This window comes from Acinonyx jubatus, chromosome A1 (genome assembly GCF_027475565.1).
Source record: "Acinonyx jubatus isolate Ajub_Pintada_27869175 chromosome A1, VMU_Ajub_asm_v1.0, whole genome shotgun sequence".
NCBI classification, from domain to species: domain Eukaryota; kingdom Metazoa; phylum Chordata; class Mammalia; order Carnivora; family Felidae; genus Acinonyx; species Acinonyx jubatus.
In genome coordinates this window covers 72,035,603-72,041,752 of record NC_069380.1, presented here as the reverse complement: position 1 = coordinate 72,041,752, position 6,150 = coordinate 72,035,603, and positions in this window count along the sequence as shown.

Below are 6,150 nucleotides of genomic sequence, written 5' to 3'. Positions count from 1 at the left end.
TGCATCCAGCCAAGTTTGGAGAGGGTGGTGGGAGCCAGGACGTTGGCTCCCTCCCACACCACTCCTCTGGGTCCCTGCCATCTTGGGGTGCAGTCCAGACATGAAAGTGGGCATCTTGAGGCCATTGCCAAAGATGTGAAAGCAACCTGAGCAAATGCTGATCTAAGTCCTCAAACGGTTGCTGGCTCTGGCCCGTGGCAGCTGGGCTGAGGCGGGATCAATGAATTCCTGGTTCCTTCTGGAAGGTCTTGTATAAAACCAGGTCTAGAGCTTGGGCAGATATAATATGGCAGGCAGGCACTGTCCACTGAGAAACAGAGGCAGAAGTTCCCCCATTTGTTGTGATGCCGTGATGCTTGGGCCGCACCAGCTGCCTCCTTCGTGTGGCCTGCCTGCTCTGCCCACAGAGGCCTGCGCCTTCCTATTTCTGATGATGTTGAAAATGTTTCCTCTGGTATTCTTCTAGGCAGCTCTATCCAGCAAGTATAAAGCAAGCCACTAAAGTGCTTATCTAGCAGCCACATTAACAAAACTAAAAAGAAATAGGTGATTTAATAATATAACTTATTTAACCTCATATATCCAAAGATATTTTCAACCTATAATTAAAAAAAGTTAAATAATATTCAATTTGTTACCTAATAAAAAATAAAATCAATAATCAGTATGATTATTGAGGGATGCCTGGGTGGCTCAGTCAGTTAAGTGTCCCACTCGTGATTTCAGCTCAGGTCATGATCTCACTTTTTGTGAGCTCGAGCCCCATGTTGCTAACAGCATGGAGTCTGCTTGGGATTCTCTCTCTCTCCCTGTCTCTCTGCCCCTCCCCCACTCGCTCTCACTCTCTCTCTCTCTCTAAATAAATAAACTTAAAAAATATGATTATTGAGATATTTTATATTCCCTCTTTGTACTATGTCCTTGAAGCCTAGTGGGTATTTCATACTTACAGACCATCCCACTTTGAATTAGCCACATTTCAAGCATACAGTAGCCACATGTGACTGGCTACTGAATTGTGTGACATAGGTCAGGGGTCTTTATTCAGATGCCTTGAAATCATTACGTTTTACATAATATTTCATGGAATGATAGTAAGACAGGTAATATGACTCAAAACTTTGTTTTTTACCATAAAAGGATAAACGCCAACACTTTTTTTTTCAGTGTTCTAACCCATTTATTTTTTTTTAAGCTTTTGTTTAAATCCCAGTTAGTTTACATACAGTGTAATGTTAGTTTCAAGTGTTCAATATAGTGACACAGTCTTCCATACATCATCCAGTGCTCATCCCAAGAAGTGCCCTCCTTAATCCCCATCACATATTTAACCCACCTCCCCTCACCTCCTATCTAGAAACTATCAGTTTGTTCTCTATGGTTAATGGTCTGTTTCTTGGTTTGCCTCTCTCTCTCTTCTTTTTTCCCCTTTGCTCATTTTAAACAGTAATGCTTCTAATCACTCCTGATGCTTACACTGGCCCATATTTATTCTTGAGTTTACGCATAGGAATGTCTGTATCTATGATTTTTATATTTTTCCACAAAAATATTTTAGAATATAGCTTCCTCAAGATATTATGAAATGACAGGATGCTTTTAATGCCAACTGATTTTCTTTTTACTGTTTTCAATAACATGATACTGATTCATTTAATTTTATATAAACCTCTCTGTTGTCAGTCTTTAATGTTTTGCCTAGCTTTGGAGGCATCATACTAAATGTAATTGTACTTCAATAAATTAAGAAATCAATACATACGATCTCCAGAATACTACTGTCAGGTTTAGTTGATGAATTATTGTGCCTGGAATTTATCAAGTTTCCTTCTGGGTTTTACAGGAAGTCATTATAAAAAGTTAAAATTTACACGTCATTATTTCTTTAAATTAGAAATGACAAAAATCCGCCTCTGAATCTCACTGAGGGACTTCATTTTGTATGAGACCATCCATTTGCAAGCTCTGAAGTGTGTTGAAATTTTCCTTTTTCCCTTAATCTAATCCCACATATCTAGGATCTGAAGTTCTGCCTCTGCAAATTGCAATAGGGTGTCTTAAAGTGCATTCCCAAACAGGGAATTACATTTTTTTTAATGTTTATTTATTTTTGAGACAGAGAGAGACAGCATGAACAGGGGAGGGTCAGAGAGAGGGAGATACAGAATCTGAAACAGGCTCCAGGCTCTGAGCTGTCAGCACAGAGCCGGACGCGGGGCTTGAACTCACGCACCGCGAGATCGTGACCTAAGCTGAAGTCGGCCGCTTAACTGACTGAGCCACCCAGGGGCCCCAGGGAATTACATTTTGTATAATTACTTATATATTATATATTTTAATATATTTCTGTTATGCCCCTTATATCCAGATAAAAGTTAAAAATGTCTTGTAAGTATTTTCGTGATGCCTGCAAGGGCCCACGTGAGTGTCAGTTACCATCCTCAGGGGACTTTTAGGGGACTCCCTCCTCTAAGATGAGTCACTGCACGTAGCTGTCCTGCACTGAGGACTCCTTCACTGACACGGGATGAAATTACTTCCCTTTTTGCTGTGAGCCATTACCCTGCCTTTACCCAAACAAAAGACTCATGACTGTAAAAGTAATAGGGTCCTGTTTTTAAAATTGCAATACTTTTCCTATTCCAAGAGTGGGGGCAGAGTTAATGTTCAGTAGAAGCTCACATTCTGGAGAGTTTGGGAATGTGGCCAGTGATTTCGTAAAATTTTTGTTATGCAGAGGAATGTCCAGAACCTGGTACAGAATGTGGAATTTGGAATCAAGAAGGGTCCAATGGTTTTGCATGACAATAGAAAGGGTTGTCTTGCTCGTGGTCAAGGTGGCATTTTGGTGAGATGACTATTGCAGATCAACTGGTTTATCTTCTGTTGGCCAGAAGCCAATAAAAGACTGAGGGAAGGCTTGCTGGAGACTGGACTTGGCAAGAGAAGACACGGAGAGGTTCTAACAGTGTGATGACAAGCAGGGAGGGGAGAATGATGATGACACCAGGGGAGATTCAAACCAGGTACTGCAAAATTAGGATCCTCATCAGGAATTTTGTGAGAAACCAGGAAAAAGGAAACAAGTAGCCAAGAAGGGAAACACTCCAGTATATAGCATTTTGTTGCTTCTGACTCCTTTTAAAAGATTTGGTGGATAAAACCTTTTACATAGGACCCCAAAGCACAAGTGACAGAAGCAAAAATGATGAAATTTTAAACTTTCTGCTGCAAAGGACACTTCCCAGAAGGTGAAAACAGAATCCATGCAGTGGAAGAAAGTATTTGCAAATCAGCTGTCTGGCAAGATGCTAGGATCCACTTCCAAACCTAGAGTGGGTATCCACTAGAGTGTGGCCTAGACCAAGTGGAAATACATTTGGAAGATGTATGAAACGTCTCCCATACATTAATCTAGAGTCGGGGCATACAAAAGAGAAGATGAAGCCCTTGTCTCTTAGGATGGTGGCTGACATTACACTGAGAAAGCTATCAAGCAGTGCTACTATTTAATTTCATTTAAAATATATTGTTAAAGTTTATTTATTTTGAGAGAGAGAGAAAGAGAGAGAGAGAGAGAGAGAGAGAGAGAGAGAGAGAGACAGAGTGAGCAGGGGAGGGGCAGAGAGAGAGGGAGGGAGAGAATCCCAGGCAGGCTCTGTGCTGTCAGCGCAGAGCCCAACACAGGGCTTGATCCCGCAAACCGTGAGATCGTGACCTGAGCTGAAATCAAGAGTCGGACGCTTTATCTACGGAGCTGCCCAGGCACCTCGAAGTTCATTTGTTTGTTTGTTTGTTTGTTTGTTTTCCTAAGTTCATTTTTAAAGTGTTTTACTTAATGAAGATAAAATCAGAATATGCCCCCCACCAAAACCACTTTAAAAACTACGAGAGATGCATTATTATGATTTTTCTGTCTCTGTTAAGCCTCTGTGAATTCTGTACTGATGCATCTATGCATATGTGAGTACTATATATGAAATGTGATCTTGGTTACATTACATATGAGGCTTTATGTACTTCCTTTCCCACTTCATATTGGTCTGTCAGCAATCTCTAATGTCATTGGAATTCACCAAAGGCTTCATTTTAATAACTGCTTAATATTTCCTAATATGAATTCGCCATACTGATTTAATCATTTCCCTCTCATACAGTTTAATATAAATTTGTCACCATTATAAACAAGTCAGAGATGTAGCCAATTCCAATCTTGGCTCGTTATTCTCATGCTGACGGCAAAAGCATCATTGCAACGTGTCCTGAGAAGCAGAGAGAGGATGTGAGATTTCACAGTGTGGAAACACCATGGCTCTAATGATCACATTGATCCTGTACCTCATCTCCATTGGTGGGCGTGGGAATCAAAGCTCAGATGGTTTGAGGAATATGTCCAAGGTCACACTGCTGATCACTGCAAGAACTGTGATTTTCACCCCCTTGGCCTCATGCCAAATCCACACTGTTTCAAAACTGTACGGGGTTCCTACTTGTTCTGACTTGTATGATTTTACTGTGTAACTCCAGACAGGTCCTGAGTATCATGAGTATTGCAAAGTAAGACCTGTCTTAGGGCTGTAGTCACTTGTTTTTCCAGTGGTACTAGGCAGTTCTGTTTCTTTCTTCAAAGTGAGTCTGGTCCTCCTCTCCCAACCTTTGAAGATCTTCCTTCCTTGCCTGAGCATTTTCCCCCTACTAACGCCCACATCCAGAGCACACAGGAGTGGTGAGTAGGTGCAGGAATCTGAGGGGCTTTGTCATCGGAGTGTCAATAGTCTTAGTCAATAGTCAGTTGTGTCAGAGAGAAAAACAGAAGTCTAATGGTCTTCTGCTGTCCCTGTAGCCGTTGCTGCCACATGGTGTCACTGTTGAAACACAGGCCGACCAGCTGCCAGGGCGCTGTCTCCTTTGTCCTGGAACTGGGTGTGGACCTCCCAACCTCAACATTCCCTCCATAACTGACCTGGTGACCTGGAAGTTTCATACAGTCAGCATCTTTGCTCAACCTCAGCATCTTTGACGCTCAGGAATAAAAGAAACTTTTTCCTCTCTCAGATCAGCTTCACCTTCAGTCTCCTGGGTGGGAGGTGTTTACTTCAGAAGAAATATACACCTGGTTATGTACGTTAATCAAGTTATATCAAGGTTGCACTATATGTGTTTGCTGTGTGCAGGTGATGGTGTTAGGGGAACATAACTGTTCCTGTGGAATAGCACACCCACCCCTGAGCTTCTACTCAATGTTTCCTTCTAATCAATGGTAGAATATTAATAATCTTGCCCTAGAAATCACTTGGATATTGTCACTGATCTGTGCTCAAGAGGGCGTGCCAGGAACTTTCCTATGCCGTCAGCTCTCAGACTTCTCCCATTCTACTCTTCCTTCCTAAACTAGTGTGAATATTTCTTTTCCCTTTCTCCTGGGCATTTTGGGGAGTTACTCTTTAATCCTCATGGAGCCATGCCTGCAGAAGTTCTTTGTAGACCAGCTGAGAAAGCTTCACTGGTCCCTTCCCCATTTGTGTTTCACTCTCTTATTTTGTAATACAACCCTGGGCTGGTCTCAGTCCTGTGTGTTAGAGACTTGCTCAGTCCATATTCCCTTTAGCTTGAACTCTGCCTCCTTTGGAGCTTAGACTTGGATATGGGATCTGTCTGGATTTACCTTGGACTTGGTATCTTATTTTCATATCTTTTAGGAAAATACCACGACTTCCCTCATTTGATTTTGTTCAACCTTCTGATCTTTTGATTTTGATCCACCTGCCTCTGTTCTCAGGGTGTAGATAGTAACTGCTTTAGCGGACCTACTGTAACCAGTGACATCCCTAGTTGATAATGCCTGAACGTGTGTGATGATGTTCTATAGGAAACATCATAGTACCATGTTTGGACTCAAAACAGTTAAGGACTCCTCCCATGACAGGACTTTTAGGATTTTAACATCCTCACAACACAGAGAATGTTTCTGCTGGACCATAAGAGGGCAGAGAAGAAATCCTTATTTTTTGACTTGAGAATTCAGATACACAGAAGACACGCAGTCTTGCGTGGCTCTACTCACAGATAAGAACCACTGGTAACATTCATAGTGGCCAAAAAGAAAGAAGCAGACATCCCAGGGCAGGTCAAACTGGAAACAAGAAATAA